The sequence below is a fragment of the Monodon monoceros genome, unplaced genomic scaffold, assembly GCF_005190385.1.
Source record: "Monodon monoceros isolate NGI ecotype Baffin Bay Population unplaced genomic scaffold, NGI_Narwhal_1 Super_Scaffold_22, whole genome shotgun sequence".
Lineage (NCBI taxonomy): Eukaryota > Metazoa > Chordata > Mammalia > Artiodactyla > Monodontidae > Monodon > Monodon monoceros.
This window is the reverse complement of record NW_021703779.1, coordinates 2,478,688-2,495,194: the sequence shown is the minus strand read 5'-3', so window position 1 is coordinate 2,495,194 and position 16,507 is coordinate 2,478,688. Positions and strand designations below refer to the sequence as shown.

At 40.9% G+C, this 16,507-nt stretch overlaps 1 non-coding gene across 1 annotated transcript; it reads left to right on the top strand.

Moving 5' to 3' along the window:
* Positions 1-9,502: 9,502 nt before the first annotated feature.
* Positions 9,503-9,610, top strand: LOC114906697. The gene has a single exon (XR_003796512.1). It is a non-coding gene; the product is annotated as a U6 spliceosomal RNA (small nuclear RNA).
* Positions 9,611-16,507: the final 6,897 nt, after the last annotated feature.

Here is a 16,507-nt window from a genome sequence, read left to right as displayed (position 1 = left end):
GCACATATGTCCCTTATCTTTGATAAAGAGGCAGGAATGTACAGTGATAAAAAAGGGGACAGCCTCCAATAGTGGTGCTGGAAGCTGACAGGTACATGTAAAGTAGATATTAGATCACTCCCTAACACCAACACACCATAAGCTCAAATGGATTAAGACCAATGTAAGAGGCCAACACTATCAAACCTTAGAGGAAGACATAGGCAGAACACGCTATGACTAAATCACAATCAGCAAGATCCTTTTTGACACACCTCCTACAAAAATGGAATAAACACAAAAATAAACAATGGGACCCTCATAACTTCAAAGCTTTTGCACACACAGCAAAGGAAACCATAAACAACACAAAAGACAACTCGCAGATGGGAGAAAATTTTGGCAAATGAACACTGACAAAGGATTCATTTCCAAAATTTCCAGCAGCTCATGCACTCAATAACAAAAAAACAAACACCCAATCCAAATGGCAGAAGACCTAAATAGACATTTCTCCAAAGAAGATATACAGATTACCCACAAACACATGAAAGAATGCTAACATCACTCATCATTAGACGTAAAATAGATAGCTAGTGGAAAGCAGCCGCATAGCACAGGGAGATCAGCTCGGTGCTTTGTGACCGCCTGGAGGGGTGGGATAGGGAGGGTGGGAGGGAGGGAGATGCAAGAGGGAAGAGATATGGGAACATATGTATATGTATAACTGATTCACTTGGTTATAAGGCAGAAACTAACACACCATTGTAAAGCAATTATACCCCAATAAAGATGTTAAGAAAAAAAAAAAGAAAGAAAAGAGACAAGGAAGGGCACTACATAATGATCAGGGGATCAATCCAAGAAGAAGATATAACAATTATAAATATATATGCACCCAACACAGGAGCACCTCGATACATAAGGCAACTGCTAACAGCTATAAAAAAGGAAATCGACAGTAACACAATAATAGTGGGGGTCTATAACACCTCACTTACACCAATGGACAGATCATCCAAAATGAAAATAAATACGGAAACAGAAGCTTTAAATGACACAATAGACCAGATAGATTTAATTGATATTTATAGGATATCCCATCCAAAAATAGCAGATTACACTTTTTTCTCAAGTGCGCACAGAACATTCTCCAGGACAGATCACATCTTGGGTCACAAATCAAGCCTCGGTAAATTTCAGATAATCGAAATCACATCAAGCATCTTTTCTGACCACAATGCTATGAGATTAGAAATGAATTACAGGGGAAAAAAATGTAAAAAACACAAACACATGGAGGTTAAACAATACATTACTAAATAACCAAGAGATCACTTAAGAACTCAAAGAGGAAATCAAGAAATACCTGGAGACAAATGACAATGAAAACATGACAATCCAAAACCTATGGGAAGCAGCAAAAGCAGTTTTAAGAGGGAAGCTTGTAGTGATACAATCCTACCTCAAGAAACAAGAAAAATCTCAAATAAACAATGTAACGTTACACCTAAAGGAACTAGAGAAAGAAGAACAAACAAAACCCAAAGTTAGCAGAAGGGGAGAAATCATAAAGATCAGAGCAGAAATAAACAAAATAGAAACAAAGAAAAGAATAGCAAAGATCAATAAAACTAAAAGCTGGTTTTTTGAGAAGATAAACAAAATTGATAAACCATTAGCCAGATTTATCAAGAAAAAGAGGGAGAGGACTCAAATCAATAAAATTAGAAATGAAAAAGGAGAAGTTACAACAGACACCACAGAAATACAAAGCATCCTAAGAGACTACTACAAGCAACTCTATGCCAATAAAATGGACAACCTGGAAGAAACGGACAAATTCTTAGAAAGGTATAACCTTCCAAGACTGAACCAGGAAGAAATAGAAAATATGAACAGACCAATCACAAGTAATGAAATTGAAACTGTGATTAAAAATCTTCCAACAAACAAAAGTCCAGGACCAGATGGCTTCACAGGTGAATTCTATCAAACATTTAGAGAAGAGCTAATAACACCCATCTTTCTCAAACTCTTCCAAAAAATTGCAGAGGAAGGAACACTCCCATACTCATTCTATGAGGACACCATCACACTGATAACAAAACCAGACAAAGATACTACAAAAAAAGAAAATTACAGACCAATCTCACTGATGAATATAGATGCAAAAATCCTCAACAAAATACTAGCAAACAGAATCCAACAACATGTTAAAAGGATCATACACGATGACCAAGTGGAATTTATCCCAGGAATGAAAGGATACTTCAATATACGCAAATCAATCAATGTGATACACCATATTAACAAATTGAAGAAGAAAAACCATATGATCATCTCAATAGATGCAGAAAAAGCTTTGGACAAAATTCAACACCGATTTATGATGAAAACTCTCCAGAAAGTGGACATAGAGGGAACCTACCTCAACATAATAAAGGCCAAATATGACAAACCCACAGCAAACATCATTCTCAATGGTGAAAAACTGAAAGCATTTCCTCTAAGATCAGGAACGAGACAAGGATGTCCACTCTCACCACTATTATTCAACATAGTTTTGGAAGTCCTAGCCACGGCAATCAGTGAAGAAAAACAAATGAAAGGAATACAAATTGGAAAAGAAGAAGTAAAACTGGCACTGTTTGCAAATGAAATGATACTATACATAGAGAATCCTAAAGAAGCCACCAGAAAACTACTAGAGCTAATCAATGAATTTGGTAAAGTTGCAGGATACAAAATCAATGCACAGAAATCTCTTGCATTCCTATACACTAGTGATGAAATATCTGAAAGAGAAATTAAGGAAACACTCCCATATACCACTGCAACAAAAAGAATAAAGTACCCAGGAATGAACCTACCTTGGGAGACAAAAGACCTGTATGCAGAAAACTACAAGACACTGATGAAAGAAATTAAAGATGATACCAACAGATGGAGAGATATACCATGTTCTTGGATTGGAAGAATCAATACTGTGAAAATGACTATACTACCCAAAGCAATCTACAGATTCAGTGCAATCCCTATCAAATTACCAATGGTACTTTTTACGGAACTAGAACAAAAAATCTTAAAATTTGTATGGAGACACAAAAGACCCCGAATAGCCACAGCAGCCTAGAGGGAAAAAAACGGAGCTGGAGGAATCAGAATCCCTGCCTTCAGACTATACTCTAAAGCTACAGTAATCAAGACAATATGGTACTGGCACAAAAACAGAAACATAGATCAATGGAACGAGTTAGAAAGCCCAGAGATAAACCCACGCACCTATGGTCAACTAATCTATGACAAAGGAGGCAAGGATATAAAACGGAGAAAAGACAGTCTTCAATAAGTGATTCTGGGAAAACTGGGCAGCTACATGTAAAAGAATGAAATTAGAATACTCCCTAACACCATACACAAAAATAAACTCAAAATGGATTACAGACCTAAATGTAAGACTGGACACTATCAAACTCTTAGAGGAAAACATAGGAAGAACACTCTATGACATAAATCACAGCAAGATTTTTTTTTTTTTTTGTACGCGGGCCTCTCACTGTTGTGGCCTCTCCCGTTGCAGAGCACAGGCTCCGGACGCACAAGCTCAGCGGCCATGGCTCACGGGCCTAGCCGCTCCGCGGCATGTGGGATCTTCCCGGACCGGGGCACAAACCCATGTCCCCTGCATCGGCAGGCGGACTCCCAACCACTGTGCCACCAGGGAAGCCCAGCAAGATCTTTTTTGATCCACCTCCTAGAGTAATGGAAATAAAAACAAAAATAAAGAAATGCGACCTAAGGAAACTTCAGAGCTTTTGTACAGCAAAGGAAACCATAAACAAGACGAAAAGACAACCCTAAGAATGGGAGAAAATAATTGCAAACGAATCAATGGACAAAGGATTAATCTCCAAAATATATAAACAGCTCATACAGCTCAATATTAAAAAAACAAACAACCCAATTCAAAAATGGGCAGAAGACCTAAATAGACATTTCTCCAAAGAAGACATACAGATGGCCAAGAAGCACATGAAAAGCTGCTCAACATCACTAATTATTAGAGAAATGCAAATCAAAACTACAATGAGGGATCACCTCACACCAGTTAGAATGGGCATCATCAGAAAATCTACAAACAACAAATGCCGGAGAGGGTGTGGAGAAAAGGGAACCCTCCTGCACTGCTGGTGGGAATGTAAATTGATACAGCCACTATGGAGAACAGTATGGAGGTTCCTTAAAAAACTAAAAATAGAATTACCATACGATCCAGCAATCCCACTACTGGGCATATACCCTGAGAAAACCATAATTCAAAAAGACACACGCACCCCAATGTTCGTCACAGCACTATTTACGATAGCCAGGTCATGGAAGCAACCTAAATGCCCATCGACAGACAAATGGATAAAGAAGATGTGGTTCATATATACGATGGAATATTACTCAGCCATAAAAAGGAACGAAATTGGGTCATTTGTTGAGACGTGATGGATCTACAGACTGTCATACAGAGTGAAGTAAGTCCGAAAGAGAAAAACAAATATCGTACATTAACACATATATGTGGAACGTAGAAAAATGGTACAGATGAACCGGTTTGCAGGGAAGAAATTGAGACACAGATGTAGAGAAGAAACGTATGGACACCAAGGGGGGAAAGTGGCGGGGGTGTGGGGATGGTGGTGTGATAAATTGGGAGACTGGGATTGACATGGATACACTGATGTGTATAAAATGGATGACTAATAAGAACCTGCTGTATAAAATAAATAAATAAATAAATAAAAAAGATAAGTAAGTACTAGGGAGGTAATATACAAACGAGTAATATAATTAACACTGTTGTATGTTATATACGAAAGGTGTTAAGAGAGTAAATCCTAAGAGTTCTCATTACAAGGAAAACATTTTTCCTTTTTTTTTTTTTTTTTACTTTAGATGATGGGTTGTTCACTAAAATTACTTTGGCAATAATTCCATGATGTATGTAAGTCAAATAATTACGCTGTGTAACTTAAACTTAAAACTTGTATGTGAATTATATCTCAATAAAACTAGAAGGAAAAAAATTAAGCGATAACAAATATTTTTTTTTAAAAAGTGCTACTTTTGTTTTAGAAAACCTTAAACCCGAAAGGTAACAGATGATAAATTGGAAATGGATGAATCAAACGCATTTAGTACCCATGTTACCAAAAAGAAACAGGTTATAATTTGGCGGGGGGGGGGGGGGGGGGGTGGTTGTAGGCTTAAGGACGCATCTGATTCCATGTGTCCAAAGCGTGTAGTGAACCTCAGCACGACAATCCTGTCCCTTTGTGCAGGTAACTATGGCAACTACAGTCAGTGCCATTCAAATGTGGTCCTGGATGAAATCACTGAGCAGCAGAATGGTCTTCTGTGCAGGTAAAAGAAAAGCAGAATTATCACAAATGACTCAGCCGTGTTCTTCATTCCTCATTTTAGGGACCTCCTCCCGTTGTCAAAAGTTAGTTTTCCTTTCACCTTGTACACATCACTGTGTGCCTCTCATCTTTCTGAAAAAGTATTGAACAAAATTCCTCAGTAATCTCCAGCCACAGGTTCTAACTATTCCAGTTATGTTTTATTTTTACCTTCACCTCCGGCAGAAGAATATGAGAGTCCACTGCCAATGGCATTTCTAAGGTTTCATACATGTGCTTATCAGCAGCATAAAAACAGATTTCTCTGAGGCTTTCCCTCTATTGTATATCTGAGCATATGCTTTTGTAGCTATGCTTTTGTTACAATGCCTCAATGACCACGTAACTTTGGGTAAGTCCCAAAACTGCTTCAGTTTTTTCATGTACCTCTAGGGGTTAAGGTAAGAATTAAATACAACCAATCATTAAATAGGGTACAAACATGAACTCTACTATTCTTTTCTCTTTTACGTAAGTGTAGTTGATTTTAAATATTGTGTTAGTTTCAGGTATTCAGCAAAGTGATTCAGATCAACCGATCTATCTATCTATCTATCTATCTATCTATCTATCTATCTATCTATCTATTCTTCTTCAGATTCTTTTCCCATATAGGTTATTACAGAATATTGAGTAGAGTTCCCTGTGCTATACAGTAGGTCCTTATTGTTTACATATTTTATATATAGTAGTGTGTATATGTTAATCTCAAATTCCTACTTTATCCCTCCCCCCTACTATTCTTGAATATAGGACATTGTGCTACCCACTGGAGATTCAAAGCTCAATAAGAGGCTCTTTTCCCTTGACAAGTTGAAAACCAAAACCCAAAAACCAAGTACCATGTATCATAATATTGTAATCAACAGTCTATTGGCTATTAAGCAATGATATGTATAGATATACACTAAACTGGCCATCAGAAAATTCACTTTTAGTCCTACCTCTACCCTTATCTAGCTGTGTAAGCTGGTAAAACCAGTTAACCTGTTTGGGACTCAGTTTATCCATCTGTAAAGTAAGGGTTGAATTAAATAATTTCCTAAGTCCTTTGATTCAAACCCATGCTCTAGCATTTCTCATTATATCTCTCATTTCTAATACTTATTAGAGGCGAGACTGTACCTGGAAGACACTTGTAGTTGACCGTCCTACAGCCATGGCCCCTTAATCTTGGCTAACAGCACCCTCCCCCAAGTTTTGTCAGGTCTGGGGCAGCAATATATTCAGGGAGGTGTGCTCTCCTCAACTCCACGTGATGATGTGGAACTGTCAAAGCCACAAAAAGGGGGGGATGTGCGAAGAGTAACTCTACTTCCTGCCCTTGGATACGGGGGAGTGAGGAGGTGATGCCTGGAGCTAGGGCAACCATCTTCCAACCACTTGCTGATGTAAGGCTACCTAGTGAGGATGCAGAATGGAAAACTGAGACACATCAGGATTCTTTTTTTTTTTTTTGCGGTACGCGGGCCTCTCACTGTTGTGGCCCCTCCCGTTGCGGAGCACAGGCTCCGGACGCACAGGCTCGGCGGCCATGGCTCACGGGCCCAGCCGCTCCACGGCATGTGGGATCCTCCCGGACCGGGGCACGAACCCGTGTCCCCTGCATCGGCAGGCGGACTCTCAACCACTGTGCCACCAGGGAAGCCCCATCAGGATTCTTGATGATACTGTCATGCCAAGAAATGAATCAGTCCTTGAACTGTGCTTGAATTTGTGTGTGAGAGACTTTTTAAAAAAAGAAGAAGAGGGCTTCCCTGGTTTAAAATATCTAAATCTTGTTAGATATTTTAATAAAATAAAAGTATTCAATGTCCATCTAGTGGCCAATACGAAGACTTGGTCTCATGCCTTGAAATTCAACAGTAATATGACACTGGGAGAGCCAGCAGGAGGATCACGTGCGATATTAACAGGAGTCAGGCCGCAGGCGGATTGCATCACTTTTTCCCACAACATAGAATTCAGTCACATGATCGAGACCTATTCATGTGGGAAACTGGGGAAAAATGGTCTTCCTGTGTGTCCAGGAAGAAAAACAAAATATAACACGATTTGGTGGCCATATAGCAATCTCTGCCATACCGGATTTCTCATGTATGATACAACAGTTAATAATAATTGGTGGATTCGTACTATGCCCTTAACCATCTCAGTGACGATGATCTCACTTACGATGATCTCCTTTCACTCATGTTTTCTATTTTCCATTTAAAAATGAAAGGCAAGTTAATAATTAAGAAAGCTAGCTCAAAATCTATATAAAGTTAAATATGGGGAAATGGCTTTAAAAATATCAGATAAAGTTTGCAAAATCCACGGACAAATTCTTCCCAGGGAAGCAAAGCAGCTACCCCTCTAAGTAGGTGCATATAAGTGGTATTATTTATACCTAAACATCCACTAGGAAGAACGCCCGTAAAGAAAATGATGTCCTTAGGCACATACATTTTTTTTTCCTTTTCTCAAGCACAGCCTAGACAGCTTATCTTCTCCTGCAGCTTGTAACACACACTCTGCATTTCCACTCTGTCTGGCCTGGCTGGTTTTAAAGGAAGATGTGGGGTTGTGAGAAAATGCCAAAGGAGAAATCCACCTCTCCTTGTAGCTGAATCACATTTACCAGGAGATATAAGCAAGTAAATGTGTGCGCCTGCTAATGGCAACAGAGTTTTCGTTTTATGAGTTGTATCACGTTTATGGCAACTTCTACTTTTTGTAAGCAGGCACAAGAACAGAATTACAATTTATATCCATCTAAATAAAAAAATGCCATGGAAATAATTTCTATATATGTTACCTAGAAGATAAAGAAGTCTCCAGCATTTCCCAAAGAACTCTAGCTGGCATTACAATTTTTTAATGCGAACCATGTAATGTGGAATACTATTAACATAGGACATGATTTAAAATTTTTAGCTTAATGAAATGCAATGTACATTCTCATTCGAATTTGGTTTTGCATTTCACTTGAAACAGGGCGTAAATATGAATTTACTGATTTCGATATAGCTTGGCTTTGAAAATAGTAATTTTTGAACACTTAATCCTAAAGGGTCCACCTCACTGGAAGACTGAAAAGAAATGGTCCTCTTCAGTAATAGTATGCACTTCATAACTTTTAAAAATGTATAGTAAAATAAACTGATATATATTAAAATAAATATATATTAAAAGAAACAGAAAAACACAGAGACTGCATACATGTTTAAGATAAGATTATGAAAACAAAAGATGTCAAAGAAAGTTCACTGGAAACTAAACCCACGGCCACTAGGGAGTGAAACCTCTGTGTTGATAGGGATACTTTAGTGGAAAATTTTCAAAAGCACTATTTGCTCAAGTTATTTGCTCAAGTCACTTATCTCCAGCTTGATTTTTGCCTCAAGAGTTTCACATCTAAGTGAGTGTGTTCGAACACATCCAGGGACAGGAAACTCATTCCCTTCCTTGCAATCCCTTCTACAGTTGGGAAGCTCTATAAGTTAGAAGATATACTGTCAGGGTAAGTAAATCTAGCTGCTACAACAAAAGACCCCCAATTCTCCATGGCTGGACACAATAAGGATTTAGTTCATGCTCATATCACAGTCCAACATGGAGTTGCTGTCCCGATTCCTCTCACGCACCCAGGCTCCCAACCACCATCTTCTAGGGTCTCAGAATTTTCCCCTGGGTCTTCTGCACCTGGCTGGCTGGCAGGCTAGGACATATAGCGTATCAGGGTCCCAAGGCTGGAGATGAGCTCACAGATCTTTGAGGGCACTGGCTGTGTCTGTTAAGGAAAGCTATCCTTCCATTGAGCTAAAGTGCTTCTTGCAGGAGCTTCTCCCTATAGGACCCAGCTTAAACTTGAGTCGTGTTGACTAAGTTTAATTCTGCTTTTGTACAACAGCCCTACAGATATTCAAAGATAGTCGTCATGCTTCTTGGTTCACTTTTGTTTTGGGGCTACTCCTACAATTAGCCAACTTGTTCTCATATGGTCTGTTTTTATGTCCCCACGTGATCTTTTGTTTTTCTTAGCTCCAGTTGTTCTATAGCTTGAGTAAAAACTGAATGAAACTGCAGTGCTTGCTTCGGCAGCACATATACTGAAAACTGGAATGATACAGGGAAGATTAGCATGGCTCCTGCGCAAGGATGACACGCAGATTTGTGAAGTGTTCCATATTTTTTACGTGGCTGGACCTAGAGACTGTCATACAGAGTGAAGTACGTGAGAAAGGGGAAAAAAAATGTCGTATGATATTGCTTATATGTGGAATCTAGAAAAATGATACAAATATTTGCAAAGCAGAAATAGAGAAACAGATGTAGAGAACGGACGTATGGATACCAGGGGGAGAAGGGGGGAGTGGGATGGACTGGGAGATTGGTATTGACATATATACACTACTATGTATAAAATAGACAACTAATGAGAACCAACTGTATAGCCCAGGGAACTCTGCTCAGTGCTCTGTGGTGACCGAAATGGGAAGGAAATCTAAAAAAGAGGGGATATATGTATACGTATAGCTGATTCACTTTGCTGTACAGCAGAAACTAACGCACCACTGTAAAGCAACTATACTCCAATAAAAATTAATAAAAAAAATACTGCAATAGTGATCGCATGGCTGCCAAGCTACATTTCTTCCTTTTTGCACTTAGTTTAATGGTAGGACTGATACTCTATTCATTTCACGTTGTTGGATTTGAATACTGTGACTAGCCTAATCCGCACACATTTGCTCCTATCTGTTCCATCTCTGGCCCTTTAAACATGTGACATCCCTAAAAGCAACTGAGCGGTTTAGAGCCAGCCATGAACACAGCCAGATGCTCAGACCAAAATCTTTGTAGTTATCCACGGTTTGTTTCTTTCTCTCAAATCTGACATCCAGTTCATCGGGAAATTCTGTCAGTCTCACCTAGAATCTGACGACCTCTCACCATATCCCACTGCTCTGGTCCAAGCCACCCCCATCTTTTGATTGCATTCCTGCTGTAGCCTCCTAAGGCGTGCCTGCTTCTACCGTGCATTCGGCCTGCACCCCCTCCCCAGCCTATTTAAAGCTGTCACTCTTTTGAACTTCTCTGCTCAAAACTCTTCAACGGCTCCCATTTGCACACGAGTAAAAGCCAAAGTTCACGCAACACCTACAAGCCTCTAAAAGGTCATTGCCGGGCAATCCATGACACACACCTCATGCTCCCGTGTCAGGGCCTTTGCACTTGCTCTTCTCTCTGCCTGGGATTCTCTCCCCCAGGAGAACAGCATGATTTGCACTTCTTTCGGGTCTCTGCTCAACTGTTATCTTTTCCAAGACACTTCATATGACAAGACAACTTCCTCACTCCTCTCTCTTTCTGCAGCTTTGTCTTCATAGCATCTCTCACTACCTGACATATTAGACACTCGTTGGTTTATTGTCTGTCTCCCTCTATTAGAATATAAGCCGAATGAGGACAGGGACTTGTTACATTGACTTCTGTAGCCTCAGCATTCAGAATAGAGCTGGATATATGGCTGGTGCTCAGTAAGACTTGCTGAGGGAGGCATGAACCCTTTACTGCCCTCAGCTTCCGGCTCCGCCCCCGGCCTGCCAGGTCCCTTGGTTTTATGTGTTCTTTTCACAGTGAGGTTACCTCCTGTCCCTTGAATTTGTACTTCAAAGTATGAGTTGTTTCCCCAGCCTTAGATATTACCCTTCAAATGTATAAATTAATGAATAAAATGTAAGCTTAATTAAGGCACTAAGTAGTTTCAACTCTAAGTTAACTTAGGCAAGACCGATTCACTAATTCTCGTGTTTTATTTCTGCCTTCTGACTTAGAAATCAACTCCTGTGCAATAACCAAAATTCTCTCTAAAACATATTTTCAGCACTAGGCGTTGGTTTCTGTTTGTTTATAAATTTTTTTATTTTGTTTTATTTATTTTTGGCTGCGTTGGGTCTTCGTTGCTGCGTGTGGGCTTTCTCTAGTTGCAGCGAGCCGGGGCTACTCTTCGTTGCGGTGCGTGGGTTTCTCATTGTGGTGGCTTCTCTTGTTGTAGAGCACGGGCTGTAGGCACGCAGGCTTCAGTAGCTGTGGATCGTGGGCTCTAGAGCTCAGGGTCAGTAGTTGTGGCACAGGGGCTTAGTTGCTCCGCGGCATGTGGGCTCCTCCCGGACCAGGGCTCGAACTCATGTCCCCTGCATTGGCAGGCGGATTCTTAACCACTGCACCGCCAAGGAAGCCCGGCACTAGGCATTGTTAATGCAAAAATCAGCACAGCACATTTCTCAGAAAATATTTGCTCTTAACAATGGAAGGCAAGGTCTATACCTGCCTTAATCTTTCTTTTATATCATCGACCAAAAAGGTAGAAATAGAAACCTACATTTCTTTAAAGAAAAAAAGGAAAACAGGGCTTCCCTAGTGGCGCAGCGGTTAAGAATCCGCCTGCCAATGCAGGGGACACGGGTTCGCGCCCTGGTCCGGGAGGATCCCACATGCCGTGGAGCAGCTAAGCCCATGCACCACAACTACTGAGCCTGCGCTCTAGAGCCCGCGAGCCACAACTACTGAGCCCGCGTGCCACAACTACTGAAGCCCACGTGCCTAGAACCCGTGCTCCACAACAAGAGAAGCCAGCGCAATGAGCAGCCCGCGTACCACAACGAAGGGTAGCCCCGGCTCGCCACAACTAGAGAAAGCCCACGTGCAGCAGTGAAGACCCAACACAGCCCAAAATAAATAAATTTAGAAAAAAAAAGGGAAACATTGTTTTTCCAATGAAAAATACAAGAATTGAAACATGAAAAAGGAAATTATCAGAAAATTCCCCCCAATGTGAAAACATAACAAAATTTAATTATTTTGTAGATGGAGGTTAAAAAAGACAGTGATACAGTTTTAAGGCCTTTTGCCAAAAGCTACTGTCATTCCTAGCCATACCTTTTAAGGTTTTCCTCCATGGGAATGCAAAAGAAAGTTATCAAAAAATGTCTGTTGTGTAAGTCGTCCCTGCCAAGCATTCTCCTTGAGTAACAGAAAATTCTACCACTATTTTAAGAGAACTGTTCTTTAGCTTCAATTAACCGCACTCCTTAGTGAAGCATTATAAAGATCTGTGTATCATTTCTACGGTCATTCAGACAATGAATATTTATGGAGAGCATGTTTTATATACAGAGTTTGAGAAGAGAAAAAGATTATTCTCGGGGAGGGTAAGGGGGAGTCCTGAGAGGGAGGGGATATAGGTACACATATAGCCGATTCACTTTGTTGTACAGCAGAAACTAACACAACAATGTAAAGCAATTATAATCTAATGAAGATGAAAAAAAAAAGGTTATTCTCAGCAGAGGTAGTTCTAGCAAAGGTGGAATTTCTGCCGGGTCAACTGAACCTTTAGTGCACGTAGATATAGACACTAATATAGTTATCGTTACATGTAGATATAAATATAGCAGCAACCAAAAGGAATTTGGTCTTATTCTACCTAATAAATTTATTCATGTACTTCCTCTACCTTGAAAATATTACCTAAATAGGGAAAACACTTTTGTCATGAGAAGAATTTCCCCTTCCAATAGCATCAGCTACTTTTCCTTTCTTGGGTAAGTCAGTTATTTACTTAAGAACAATTTATGGGGCTCCTATACATGCCAGAGTGGGTAGGGCACTGGAGATATAAAAATGTATAAAATCCCCGAAACCCACAGTAGACATGGGGGTAGAGTCAAGGGCAACAATAGGACTATGTGCTACAGAAGACTCACTCTGATACATTCATTCATTCAACAAATCTTTACTAAGTGCCTTCTATGTGCCCGGCACTGTTCTAGACGTTTAGGATACATCAGTGAAATACACTGACAAAATCTCTGTCTTTGATGTGCTGCCACAGCATGATAGAAAGATAAGGAACAAGAAACAAAATAAATTATATGGTATCTTAGAAAATAAGCCCTATTGGGAAACAGAATATGGTAAGGGGCAGTGGGAGTACTGTCGGCAAGATGGGGGGTTTGTAATTTACACAAGAAGTCAGAGAGGACCTCTTAGGAAGGTAATATATGATCCTCTCACCTTAAGTAATGTACATTTGTGGGGTGACACCAGTATGTAGTGGAAAACCTTGACTTTAGAGTCCAGTTGGCTTGGATCAAAATGTGTTCCATGTTATTTAACAATCCGAGCCTGAATTTCCTCCTTGACAAAATGGGAACAATAACATTTCCATCACAAGTTGTTGGGAAGATTGAAACAATATTTGCCAAACCTCTTTTTTAAAACATACACCTGGAGTATAGTAAGTACTCAATCACTTCAGACCCTGGACTTGCCCTACGGGCCATGAGACAGCCTGCTCTGTATGGCTTCCATCTGTGGAAAGAGCCACCCACCTTCATCCCCCAACACTCAGGCCAGGTCAGTCAGCTTTATTCTCAGAATTTTCTTAATTGGGCCTAAGAGAAAAGAACACTTTTCTCTCAGGTTATGATGTAGTGAGGATGTGAGCCCAAGAGCTGAAAGTGACCAGAGAGCCCCTGTCTTGTCAAGACAGCTGGCCCAAGAGACTGAAGTGGGTAGAGAACGAATAGAAAAGATAATAAGCAGAGGCTGTATTCTTTCACCGTTCTATTCCTAATTCTGTGGGTCCTCAGCTGCCCTTCTCTAGTAGATTGCAAAATTTGGCCCCAAATTCCATCAAAAAGTAGAATCTATCCACTCCTTGAATCTGGGCATGGTCATACAGTTCTTGTAGGTCAACAGGACACCAGCGAACGTGAAGCAAGTAGAGGCTTAAAAAGTGTTTGTGCTTTGGGAGCTGGCCTCTCTTGCTGCCGGGTACCTTTCCATTAACCTATGCAATGGTCCAGGCCAGCCATCTAGAAGATGAGAGACATGGAGAGCATAGATCATATAGACCATGTACAAGCACCATAGCTGATGCTTTGTAGACCAACCAGTCCCCAGACGACCTGCCAGCTGACTACAGACGCATGAGTGACCCCAGGTGAGACCACCTGAAGAATCATCCAGCTGAGTCCAGGTAATTGCTGGCCCACAGAATCATGACCTAATGATTGTTGTCTTAAGCCACTAAGTTCACAGATAGCTTGTTACGCAGCACTGGATAGCTGATACACTCCTCTCGCACACACACCCAACACGAACAAACTTTCCATTCCTTTCCCTAAAATAAAAGATTTTTTCTTTTGCCATTTACAACCAAAAGACATCCTGACTAAAATGAAAGGGCTTCCTGTGTCAGTGTCAGTGCCTCGACGCTCTGTCCATTCATTTAGTTTATTCTGTGACTCGAACTATGCCCCTAAATCCCAAGCTTCTCCTCCCAACCCCCATGTTGCCATTACCCACTTAATGCTCTGTCCTCACAAGTTGCCAAAGAACCATCTCCTCCCTTCTCTCCATGCCCAACAACCTGCAGGTTGGACCCCTTCCCATGGCCTTGGCCAAGGGTCTGTACCTGCCACTTCCTGTTGGCTCTTCCCAATGCCAACTGCTTGATGATGCAACTCTCCATCTGTTACTGACCATCGGACCTACTGCCACCACGCCTCACTTGTCTGTGTAGGCCTCCTCCTGCAAAGAGGAGAGCTATCCACCGGCCAAATACTGACAGCCAGCTTCCTCCTTGGATGTTCTGTTCCATTAGGCCCAGATTCTCATGCTCTTATTCTTTTGGTTTTTGGTTTATCCTCTGTCTGAGATACAGCGGGGCCTGGGAAGTCAGGTGAATCTCCACGAGCTCTCATATCCAGATGGTAAATTGTAAACCACAGAAGTAGATGATGAGCTTTAAAAACAAGTCATAAGGAAATACTCTTTCTCTCTGCTGGAAGAATATTGACAGGGCTGTTGTTGCAGAGACCTGGGGAGTCTGTGGGCTGCCTTTGGGGTGCATAGACAGTGAAGACGGTTCTGAATAGTATGAGCTGGATAGGTCAACGCTCAACTCGTATTCCCTTAAGCCTTTCCATTTCTGTGCCTGGTGGCCTGACACCTGCCAGCCCCTACATCTCTTTGCTAGAGAGCCTTCTCTGGTGCTGGAACCGATTTTTGCTTGCTCTGGCAAGGTCAGAGGTACTGGAGAATTAAAGTCTCCCACCTCTGGCCCTGTGCAGTCCTTACCTAGTCAATGACCAGAGTTGGTATATAAATACCCCAACTCCCTTGTCACTTGGCTGGGATACCTCTGAGGAGTCTGTTTGACACTGGCTCCCAGAGTTCCCCAGTAGGATTAAGCTTCAGATGCCCACGGTGATAACTTACTTGAAACACAGTCTTTATTGGTTTCCTTCCCTCCTTTGTCTCTCTCCTCCAAATAAATCACTTGCGCTTGAAATTTTGTTTCAAGATCTACATCCAGGAGAGCCCAAACAAAGACAGTAACCCACCTACTGAACGCCCTGAAGGACAGGAGTTGGATCTACGAAGCTGATGGCAACAGTTTAGGGGGAAAAGAGCCTAACGATGTGATGATGAACAGAACCAGCCACTGGGATGGTAAAGAGGCTAAGAGCTGCCACTGGGCCCCATGTGCCCTCTGTCCAAGAGTCTGGGTGATTTTCCTGATAGTGGAGTAACTGAAACAGGCCGAATATAAGGGCAAGTTTTGGTTATGACCTGCTCCATCTGTAACGTGGGCATCGGTCTCTTTGCCCAATATCCACAGGGCAATAAACTTGTGGAATTTAATTTCTTTGCATGTGGAGCTATTCAAGCATTACTCTGCAGATTTCTATGGGAGAATGATACTCTGATACGATTCTTTGTCTAAGAGCAAAGTACAACTTAAACAGATAACCAGGGGTGTTCCAATAACTATGTTCAAATATTTATGCAACATTGACTTTTTGAGCACAGAGTTAAATTCCTTAGTTCTTTTGCCAAATGCCTTCAGACTTCATTGACTTTTTTTGGAATTAGTACAAAAGCAGAGATTATATCCAAAACTTGTACAAGGATTCTGTGTGGTCCAGAAAATGATGAGTCTTTACTGGTACATATGAATTAAATATTGAACATGTTTACTTTTCATCTTTTGGGACAGAGTGAACAACCAAACTGAC